The 12,124-nt window shown below is 42.5% G+C and overlaps 1 protein-coding gene across 1 annotated transcript in view; it reads left to right on the top strand.

Annotated features, from left to right (window-relative positions):
* The first annotated feature begins 10,882 nt into the window (after window positions 1-10,882).
* CDKL5 (cyclin dependent kinase like 5) overlaps window positions 10,883-12,124 on the top strand; it is a 169,154-nt gene continuing 167,912 nt past the window's right edge. Inside the window, exon 1 of the mRNA XM_081566535.1 lies at window positions 10,883-10,963. The gene's annotated coding sequence lies outside the window, so the exon portion shown is untranslated. The remainder of the gene's footprint in view (window positions 10,964-12,124) is intronic.

The raw sequence follows: 12,124 nt of genomic DNA, 5'->3' as shown, positions 1-12,124 counted from the left end.
TCAGCCAAAATTCAAGGGGAGAGGACATAGACCCCCACCTCTCAATGGGAAGAGTGTGAAAAACACATTGTAAGGAGGACATATAGGATGGGAGATATTGTTGTGGCCATTTTGGAAAATACAGTTTGCCATAGGGATTATTTATGACCCTTCCCTACACCCCAATTTTGCAGGTTTAAAGATTTTTTACTATTTGTCTTTATGATCATTTTTTCCAACTGTCCGCTTTAAACTTGGTAGCAATAATAACTCAGAAGTTAACATTATTTAAAATAATTTATGTGTGGAAAATTGTTTTTTCAGTACAGAAGGCACCCTCTGAGCATTTTTCTAGGATAGATGTTGTCAGGATAGATGTGTGTTCGGCTAGGTTTATTCTTCTATATAATTCTTATCTCTATCCGGTTTGGAGAAGAGATTTAACACACTGATAAGCATAGCCTTAAATATAAGAAGTAAAATAAAGGAGCAAATATATATATATTGCCTGGGGCAGCTTGAGTCCATTTTTGGAAAATTCTGTGGTGTAGGTGGTGGGTAGATTCTGTGGAAAATCTTACAGACATGTGAAATAATAAGTGGTCTCTATTTTGGGATTATCATGGCAATGCAAGCTAATGGTACATGTTGTGAGTGTGTGTGTGTATGTGTATACCTGGTCCTAGTTAAGTTGGAATACTGAGGCCAGCAGTGATTTGGTCATGACTGTGTGTGAAATCCTGAACTTAAAATCAAAAAGCCACATATATATTTCCATCAAAGTAGGATTTTCCCTAACATTTTAATTAGTTTTCAAAATACTAAAAGTTGAAAGAATTGCACATTCTTACATGCGTGGTGTGTAAATATATACATACCCACCACCCAGATTCTATAATTAACATTTTACCCTATTTGCTTATATCCACATATACTACATATCTACCCATTCATCCCTCCCTCTATCTATCCATCAATTTATCTTGTTTTTTTAAAATACATTTCAAAGTAATTTACAGTTATCAGTAAACAAAGTAGCATATTTTGAGTTTTGTTTAAAAGTGTGGACAGTTTTCTTATTTCAATCTATCTTATAAACATTATATTTGATGAAATCAGGTGGACTTGATCTTTTATCATCATATTAAAAATGAAATCTATGAGAACATAGTGAAGAAATTACTGGAGAAGCAAACCGTATAAAGACTGTGCTCTGTGATGCATATTATTTAATGTGATTCAGATCATATCTTTGGCTTCACTTGAGAATGTAATAAAAACTTATACACATGGAATTGAATCATTGTGTCGCTTGGTAGTAAAAAGGCTGACTAATAAATAAAATAAGCATTGCACCTTTTCATTTCCTCAACTATATTGGAAGCCATATTGAATTTTTATCCATAAAGCTAGTTAAGAATTTCTTTTGGAGCCATGAAGTCAAGACTCAAGGCAATTGTACAGGTAGATCAGGTTCACTCCATAACTCTTATACCTTTTTATTCCAACCTGCCTCCTCCAAATGGTATAGCCTCAATTTACCTGGCTGTTTGTGTTCATCTTTTTCTCTTTCTTCTTCTAAAAAATGGCTATTCCTCAGATAATTGCCTGACTCCTTAATTTTCTACTATTGTGTATCAACACAGCACAAAATGATGCTGAAATTCATTGATCAGTTTATTCATTAATTGGTTCATTTAGCAAATGCTTAGTGAGCACCAGGTCCTGGCTAGGCATTGGGAAAACAAAAATGAATAAGACGTATTCTTTATTTTCAGTGCAAAGCCATTAATATGTTACATTGATCAGTAAAGATGGCAAAAACTGAGGCATACTAGATTTTTTCCCACTTCTCCGTTGACAGTAACTATATAATGGTACTAATCTTTGCTTCATTTTAGGTTGTATAGATACCAAATAAGAGTGTTCACACAAGACCAATGTTATGCTAATCTAATCACTCATTATTATATCAGAACATTTCTAAAAGAGCAAGAATTGTTTTATGGATTTGAGAAAAAGCAAGATCAATATGTTTTCCACTGTGTATGTTTTTATATAACTAGCCCAGAATTCCAAGGCACCTTATAAAAAGGTCTATAAAATTGCATTCAGTGAGGTCTGATATTAAACCTAGAAAGTGAACGGCACAGCCATTTGATTACTTTTTACTACCTAGCCTCTATGAACTTATTTGTTTCCTTTACAGATTAAAAGCGGTGTGTGTATGTTTAATTTTTCCACTTTTAATTAAAATCTTGAGATAGGATAATATTTACTATAAGCTAAATCTCAGTTTAACTGCATATATTCAAGGGAAGGCCATCATTTGGGGCCATTTTAAACTTTCAAAACTCTTTGAGAGAAGGATATCAGTAAGGTGCTTACCAAGGCACCTTACACTTGAGCTAAATAAGTAAGCAACAGACAAAAAGGGAATAGACAACAGTGCTGCCTTTCTTATATACCTTTGTGTACATTATTATCATTCGATTCCTATAAGAAGGTAGTCACTTTACTTTGAAGTTACTTTACTTTTACTGGAAGGCGGAAAAAAAGTCTTCCTTGCAGAGCTGTTGTGGGAGTAAATGAGACAGTGTAAAGGAAGTTTCTGGCACATAGCACTGTTACATAAATGGTTTCTATTGCTGAGAGGTTATAGCTTAGTGGTTAAGGATTAGGCTTTTGGAGTCAATCACCTGGATCTGTATCCTGGTCCCACAGCCAACTGCCTGGGTAGACTTGGGCACATTACTACAACCTTGTCTGTAAAATGGAGAGAGGAACCACCAGCATCAATTACGCACTGCTGTATAACAAATCACCCCAAAACTTAGTGGCTTACAACAATAAACATTTGTTATCACATAGTTTCTATGAGTCAGGAATTCAGGAGTGGCTTAGCTGGATGGTTCTGGCTCAGGACCTCTCATGTGGTAGCTGTCAGGATGTTATCCAGGGCTGCACTTACCTGAAGGCTTGACTGGGGCTAGAGATCTGCTTCTTAGATGGCACACTCACATGGCTATTGGCAATTCTTTGCTGGCTTCTGATGGGAGGCTTCAGTTCCTCAGTCCGTGATCTCTCCACAAGGATGTCTTGAGACTGTCCTCAGAACATGTAGCCGATTTCTCCCATAATGAGTGATCTTAGAGGGAGAGAGAGGAAGGAGGAAGCTGCAACACCTTTTGTGACCTGGTCTCAGGTCATGACCATCTATGGCCACCATTTCTGCCATATTTTATTTGCTAGAAACGACTCACTAAGTGTAGCCCACACTCAAGGAGAGGGGAGTTTATTAATAGTTCTACATTTTGACTAGCAGGCTACAGTCCATGGGGTCGCAAAGAGTCGGACACAACTGAGAGACTAACACACACTACCTTTTGAAGGGAGAAGTGAGGGTAAATTTTTGTAGGGATATCTTAAAACCACTGCATGACTTCAGAGGGATATTGGAAGGATTAAATGAGATAATCCATGCAAAATGTTGAGCACAACGCCTGGCACACACTAAGCACTCAAACAACGTTGATTAATATTATCTCTAAAGAAAGATCAATAGACTGCTCTTTAGCTAGGGTATAAATAAGATTTCATCTGGATAAAGACATTAACACATGAGAAAGTAATCTATTGATATTTTAAAATTATGTAGAATTGCGAATGTTCGGTAGAAACAGGTATCTGAGACAACAGGTATTTCTAACATACTCCTCTGGCTTTACGTCTTTTTCATAATTTATTGAGCACTATGTTGGGGGGAAAGGGAACTGGATGTGGAGGACTGCCCTAAAATCACCAGGTCAGGGGTTTCAGGACTATGCAATTATTTAGGCCAGATGAAGGATGCTAGGATTACTCTCCATTTTGTGCCCCAATCCTCACTGTTATTTTTCTCCTGCTAGCTATAAAATTAGCTGTCTTGCTGCTTTCAAAGCCAAAGACAGCACATCTCCATTATCTTATTAGATATTCCTCTTGAAATAAAAAGCTCTTCTGTACCAGTAACAGCATCTATTAGCACAGCCACACTCCAGCTCCCTGGATACCACTGATCTCAGATGATCTGGGCATTCTAGACTAAGGTAGATCAGGGAATCCACAGCCTTCCTAGTGGATTGAAAATGGGGCAGGGAAAGGGGGTGGGTTGGAGGAGGCTTCTAGATGTAACTGTTATCTGAGAGGATTTTAAAATTAGCCAAGTTTCAGGCTTCTTCCTGGAAGGTTTATATTTCTCCAAGAAAATCCCCCATCAACTGTGGAGTCCATAATATTCACTGCTATTTATGCTGTCAGCCTGTGGTTGAAAAACATTTTCTAAGATGGCTGCCATTGTGTAAGATACATGTTATGTAAAATGGGTATAATAATAAAAAAAAATAAAATGGGTATAATAATATTCTTAGCTGAGGGACATACTCTGGTCACCCCAGCAAGGTCTTCCTAGCACTAATAACCTCCACCTGCCTGAGGCCACTTATTGTGATTGCTTGGGACTCTGCCTGAGGTTCTTTCCCAGGCTGTGGGAGCATACTTCGCTTGCATCTTGGGAGAACTGAAAATTCTGGAGAGTTATTGCCTGGAAGAACTTCCAGAATGGTGGAGAAACACCCCAGCTTCTCATCTTCTGGGAGAGGAGAAGCTTCTCCATCATCTCCTGGAACTCCCTGGCCAACCCTGAGCTCCAGTCGCCTACAGAAGTAACTGGCTTGATAACACACCTACTATTGGCTTCCTTCTCTTCCCTGTCTCACTTGCCCACGCTCTTGGGATCAACTCTCAAAACCATGAACACTTAAATCCTTGCGTCAGGGTCTGCTTTTGGGGAAAACCAAACTAAGATATCCGGCGATGGCACCCCACTCCAGTACTCTTGCCTGGAAAATCCCATGGACGGAGGAGCCTGGTAGGCTGTAGTCCATGGGGTCGCGAAGAGTCGGACACGACTGAGCGACTTCACTTTCACTTTTCCCTTTCATGCACTGGAGAAGGAACTGGCAACCCACTCCAGTGTTCTTGCCTGGAGAATTCCGGGGACGGCGGAGCCTGGTGGGCTGCCATCTGTGGGGTCGCACAGAGTCGGACACGACTGACGCGACTTAGCAGCAGCAGCAGCAGCATAGAGTTGATGTGAGGGTTGAAAGAAATGGTGTATGTACAATGCCTGTCATAATATAATAACAGTGGCTAGCATTTCTTGATCAGTTTCTTAGAGTCAGTACTGCTTTAAACACTTTACATGTATTAATTCATCTAACCCTGTGTTAATCTTCATAAACAACCCATTAGTATTACTAATTACAGATGAGATTGAGACACGGAGAAGGTAACTTGCCCAAGATCACACACTATTCAAACCATTGAAATCATTATTCAAGCAATAAACATGGCAATATTCTTTCCGGATGCTCGAATGGTTCTTTGAGTTATTGGAGCTCTAACTTATTGAGTTGACTTTTGGAAACTTTGGCTTGTTTTCTGCGTATTATTGACAAATGGATAACAATATTTTGAGATATATTTTTTTCCTGTTGCCTCTGCTTAGGAGGGCTTTTGTAGGGAAAGTGACAGATAGATCCGTGAGGGGGGATTTATACATGTCATTCAGATGCCCTCTACATAGAGGTCAACTACAGCCAAGATAGGGGGGAAATGAGGAGAGCGGGGGACAATGTTCATGGGTTGTTAAGAGAAGAACTGATGGTTCCTTCTCCCCTCTACTTCCTACAAACCCCAGTTTTGGTTGTGGGGAGTGAGGGCTGGTATGGGAACTGATCAGGCCCTCAAAGGAACTGGAGTAGACATGAACAAGGGCGGACCACACCCCCGGTCACTTCAGGTCCCTCGAGCCACAATCCTAGCAGGTGACGGTGGTGATGGAAAAAGGGGGAGAGGGATGGGATTTAATTCAAACACAACATTCAAGTAGACTAAATTGATTTTTGATAGCTACAAAAACACAGGAGTCAGAAAAACTGTCCAAAACGTGAAGGGACACAAAGGGCAAATTTGCTGTAAAAATATGGCTCAAAGTAGTCACTGAAGAAAAAGAAATTGTTTCCAGTCTATACCCCACAGAATTGAGCTTGCTCAACAATATGAAGTCCTTCCTATGGGCCAGGTACTCTGCGGAGCATTTCACAAATAGTCATTCACATAGACCTGTGAGGTGAGCACTATTATCATTTGTCATCATCCCCATTTTACAGAGGAGGAAACTGAGGCACAGAGAAGTTGAGCAATTTGCCCAAGGATATAACTAGAGCTGGCATTTGATCACAGGCAATCTGGCTCTCAAGTCTATGGTTTTAGCCATTAAAGCTACACTGCCTTGCCAACCATCCACTTTCATATGGCATTCTATTCTGGTGTGGTTTTTCCCTCTTGGGTCTTTTGAGGCTGACATTTCTCTTCTGTCTACTCTGTTTGTGGCTAAACTTAGTGCCTGGAAGACAGGAATAGAGGTTTTAATAGTTTAAACTGAGGTACTGGACTCGCATTACTAAAATGACATTTTCCCAAATGGTATGAACTTTAAATGAAAACATGTAAGATCTGACAGTCTGATTTAAGCTCTGAACAGGGCCAGTGAATAACTAATGCTGACCTCTTCTGACAAACAAATTTATACATTGATTTGATTCTTAACTTTTTCTCCTAGATCTTAATTGCTTTATGAGGTCTAGGCCCAGATAGGCATTTCATAAATGCTTTTTGACAATGATTGGAAAGCATATTTAGTCTTCAAGACTTGTTCTACATATATCCAGGGTAGAGATGTCTTACATCTCTATTACCACTTGTTCATTTATTGCTGGGAGCCAACTCACGAGATCCCACCCATGACAGAGTCATGAGAAAGAGGAATGATTGAGCACGGCTTCTCAGGCCTCAGGGATTCTCGGAAGGCTGCCTCAGCACTCACCTTAAAGATATCTGTCTTTCTGATGTTTACTATAATAAACCTCTTCTTATTTTCTATGACTTAGGCAAAAGGCCTTTCCCGATTCCCTTCTAAAATAGATCATTCTGAAAACTCAATCAACAAGGCCCCTGAATGGTAGCACCCTAAATAAAATTATCTGGGATATAGAGTATGCTGATCTAAATTCCTTTTGCTAACATATTAGTTTGTTTAATAAATAAGCCTGTGCCTTTAGAGCTAATATACATGACTGCTCCTTAATAATAAAACAGCATTGAGAGCCTCCGCACAGAAAGCCCCTATGGGCACAAAACCCTTCGCAGGAAAAAAGGTTTGTTAGGAAATACAAAAAATATTGCTTTATGAAACTGTTACTTAGTCTATATTTACTCACTATGTTTTTACTCTTAACGTATTTAGCCTATATAATGAAAGCATAATAGTTAAAAATTTATATAAATAAAAGTTTAGCTTTAATACAAATAATAAGACAATTATTGATTTAACTGATGATTCTTACTTGCAGCTGACCTTCAGCTTGCTGTTCTATGACTTTATGGGACCACATTCTTTTCTGTTAAGCTCAAGGCATAGAGTAAATTACCGAAAACAGGTTTTACCTTGAAACTTCCTGTTGATGAATTCTTTCCTGATGTGCCCTATACAAAAGTGTTCTGATTGATCAACCTTTATCAATAGAGAGTCACAAGGTGTTAGCAGGCCACCAGGCCAGAAGATGATGTAAACAAAATCAGGCTTTTTGTAACTAAAGACATGCAAACGGCTTCGAGGGGGGTCGAAGCTGCTGGCCCATTGAGCTAACTTGATAGGCCCATTAAGATATACCCATTAAGCCGAATTGGTATGCCCACTAAGCTGAATTGGTATGACTCTATACTTTACATTTGTTTCTATGTACCACAAAAAATATAAAAGCTGTCTTAAAAATAATAAAGTTGGAAGACACTTGGGAGACACTTGGAAACGCCGAGACTCGCTGTGTCTTCTCATTCGCATCGCCGACGCTCTCCATCCTGAGGGAGCCCCTGGACCTGCTGGAGCTGGACTCCGGCAATTTATTATTGAGAGCCATAATAAGTAGCACACATGGATGCTTCTGAGGCATCTAATAGAAACTCAAGTCCAAACTGCAAGAAAAGGCAGAATTTGTTTCATCAGTCAAGTCAGTGGTGTCATCAAGAAGCCAAGTTTTTTTTTTTCCTTTCTTTGTTTTTCAACTCTGCCTTATTTATATAGGCTTTGATCTAAGTCTGATTTTCCTCTTAGTAACAAAATGGCTGCCAGTAGCACCTGGGATATATGCTTCCTTATTCATTCAGTAGGATAGACAGGGAAAACCTCTGTCTCAAACCATAGGCTAAGTCCTTTCCTTTAGTCTAACTGGGCCACATGTTGATTGGCTAAGAGAAACAAGCCCCCACTGCCCTGGAAACATGGTTAGCTGAACGCAGTTGCAGTTCTATTAGTAGAAAGAAGGAGCAAATAAATGCTGAGGAGGTTCTGAAGCTGTTTCTTCATCTGGAAAAAAGGGACCTATCAGAGAATCTTGCAGAGAATCATAAGGCTCAGAGATTATGTAGGGTTGCCAGATTTAACAAAGAAAAATAGAGAATGCCCAGTTAAATTTGAATTTGAGATAAACAGCAAATAATTTTTAGGATGAGTATGCACACCTTTTTCTACAAGCACTACAAATTTACACATTGATTTGGTTTTTAAGCTTTTTTCCCAGATACTGATTGTGTTATGATGTCTGGCACCAGAGGGGCCTTACAAAATTTTTTTTTCCTTTCGACAGTGATTAGAAAGCTTAGTTAGCCCTCTACCCTTGTACCACATGTATCTAGGATAAAAATACACACTTCTACTAAAAAATTATTCATTGTTTATCTGAAATTCAAATTTAACAACCCTCCTGTATTTTATCTGGCAACTCTAAATGTATGCAAAGTTCTTGGCACATAGCAGGCATTCATTCAGTGTTAAGTATTAGTGTTCTTTCTAAATAAGAAAAGAGCTCAGTTAAATGGCAACATGGTGCTTTTTAACTCTTATGAACATAGAAAATATATGCTGTTGATCAAAATTGCAATTCACTGAACTGGATGTGACTCGAAGAACCCCTTCACCACACTCAAAATGAGATCAAAGCAAAGGTCCCTAAGTGGAAGGTCATATTTGCATACATGGGATGGCACATTATAAAGCATCTAATATTAACCACTTAAAACTAAATTGAACCTGTAGCACCAGATACTTAGTTACTGGCTTTTCCTTATTTTATTCTGAATCTATACAAATAAACCAGTCTTCATTTGATTCAAAGGTAATGCTGCTACAATTCCTGGGACAAAGGCACTAAGGTACAAGGTTGACAATGGACTGATTGCCATAGGAATTCTAGCTCCACATGGGTGAAGCTTGAGGTCACAGCAACTGTTACTTTGCATCTGGAGGCGGCATGAGACTCTGCAAAGCTCTCTGCTGTTGCCTCTGACTCCATTTTCCCTCACTGCTCATTCACTGTTCCCACCTATAAAATTTTCTAATATGCTTCCTGAGAAGCTGAAGGGAAAGCAGGCACCTTCATTTCCTCATCAAATATTTACCATATTATGAAAAAGAAAACCCTACTGACTGGGCACTGAACGGTCAAATCCAGCATATTGTTACATATTGTTACCAGATTCACAACAGGAATAGATCAAGTGGATTTTATCCAAGATAGCTAACTCCCGTTACAGTACAGTACTGAGTATTTCTAATTTGGTGGCTGCTATGATCTCATACACTGCTTATTTTCTGTGCTTTTCCTATAAACCAGAAAAAAAAAATCTATTTTTCCCGTTTGTTGTTATGAATTATTATGCAGCTTTACATAGGTTAGTCTGCAATGTCTTTAAAAGTATTATTTGTCTTAGATTTCAAGAAGTGGCATTGGAAATGTATCTCCTTCCATTTCATCACCTCTTCATTCTTGTTGGAAGCCTGATCCATAGTAGGTATTAAGATCTTTACATTTCTACTGGTTGGGCGATGACTTCATTGCTTTCATGCCAGCTGGGGAATCTTGTGTGGCTGAGCACTGGACCGAAGCAGAACTGTGGGTTAGCTGCGGCTGCCGCAACAGCCGTTTGCATGTATCCAGCTGTTGTGGAAGGAATCCTCAGGCTACTAGTTCTTTGCACCTAAATCACCCAAGGGATCGCAGGCTGATGGACGAGCGTATGTGTGAATGTGCGTGTGTGAGCACGGGCAGCTGCAACAGTTGGGCACCAGCAGCAGTGGATTTCGATATGATTTTTACCAACAACGGAGATAAACCACCCTCCATCCTTTATTTCCTAGCAGTGCCTCGGTTTCCGCCCCAAATGTTCTCTACCCTCTCTTCTCCGATCCCTCCCTCCCCCCGCACGTGTCCCTACGGGGAGGGAGGCCAGGATAGCTGCGCTGCAGGCAGGATTTCCCCTGTTTTTCCGCAGTGACAGGCGGATTCCCGGGCCTCCTCGGCCCCCCACCCCCGCAGCCGCCCCTTTCTCAGTCACGATCTTCACCCCGCTCCCCACCTCCCTTCCTCAGCTTGCGGCTCGGCCCCGCCCCTCCAAGCCGCTCAGCCCAGGTTGCTAGGGCCTGGCGGGGCAACCAAACGTGGCGCGCGAGGAGGCGCGGCGCGCGCGTACGCGCGCAGACGAACTGATACAGGGAACCAGCAGTCTACTGCTTTGGGGACCAGAGCACGAGCCGCGCAGGCGGGGCGCACGAGCCCGAGCCCGAGGACGAGCGCTCTCTCCTTATTGGGTCCAATCAGAAGTGGGCGGGACGGAGGAGGGACCTGTCCGAGTCTGAGGCGCTTCTCCATTGGTCTGAATTGGACGGTTGGGGCGGGGCAGTTAGCAAATTAGGCTGCGCGTCGCCTGAGCGAGAGGGCGGGGTCGAGGGTTTCGATTAGTTGTCGCTGCCGCTGGGGAAGGTAAAGCGGTGACGGCGGCCTCAGGAGCTGTGGGGTCCCCGGCTGGAGGTGGGGAACTCGGCGGGGTGAGTAGTCTCGTTGCCACCCGCTCGCCAAGCCTTCTTGTCCTCACATCGGCCCCGTGCCCACCCAGCTTCTCGAGAGAGGAGACCCACCCGGTCCCCCCGGGCAGACGTGAGAAGGGGCGGTGGCGCGGGTCCCCTCAGAACCGGGCGACGCGGCGAGGGCACCCCAGTCTAGAGTGGTTCCTCCTCAGCGCCCCATTGCGCCACTGGAAGGGCTTCCCCGGCGAGGGGCTAGGGCTGTATTTTGGGGTGTAGGGAGACGGGAGGATATGAGGAGGGGCGGCGGGTCGAGGCCGCCCCGCGGGGCTCCTCTCAGCGGCCGGTCTGCGGCATCCCCGCCCCGCCACCCCCGCTGCACGCGCTCCCCCGGGCTTGCGGCGAGGGAAGCCCCTTCCCGCCGGCGCTGAGGAGGAGCCTGAGCGCCGGAGCCCCCCTCTCGAGTTCCGTGGGAGTTCGGGAACCGCCAGGGACTGCGAGCTTGACCCCGGCCCTGCTGACCTTGGCTGCCTGCGAGGGTGGGTGAGCGACCCTCCGCCTGCCCCGCGGCTCCTCTACCTTCCCCCGAACAAGTTTCAGGCGTCGTTACGAAGTTCAAGACTAGCATAGTGGGGAGAAGCAGAAACTGGCCCCTTCCCAGACCTTCGTACCCTTTGGACCCTCATAGAAATTTAAATCCTGGGGTTTGGAACCATTTCCCAGAACGAACAGGTTCTGCTCGCATTGACACGTTCTGTGCCCACGTTGGGGGAAAAAATAACCTGAACATTTTCAGTGTAAAGGCAGATCTTCCTTGAGGGTTTTGTTTTTCGCTTCACTTGAGTGTTAAAGCACAGATGCCTGAAAAAGAAAAGCCTGACCTTAGTATCTCCACAGTGAGACTAGACGGATGCTGTGATATTTAAATAGTTGCAGATCAGTGTTCTGTTGATTGAAATTTAAGCTGATTTTAGAAAGTATCGCAGACACGGAATAATTTCTTTCCATGCAGCTGAATTAGGTTTGTTTGGATGTAATGGTTTATGTAGTTAATGTAAAGGATTACACAGATTAATTTGTCCAGGGGCATTTGACCGAAACAGCAGACATAAATATCAATATGTATAGGATAGAATTATCCTTTTAGGTAACATCTGCTGGAATATTTCCAGGTTGTTCCTCTTG

This window comes from Giraffa tippelskirchi, chromosome X (genome assembly GCF_054371585.1).
Source record: "Giraffa tippelskirchi isolate mGirTip1 chromosome X, T2T-mGirTip1v1.2.pri, whole genome shotgun sequence".
NCBI lineage: Eukaryota > Metazoa > Chordata > Mammalia > Artiodactyla > Giraffidae > Giraffa > Giraffa tippelskirchi.
This window is presented reverse-complemented; position numbering and strand designations above follow the sequence as displayed.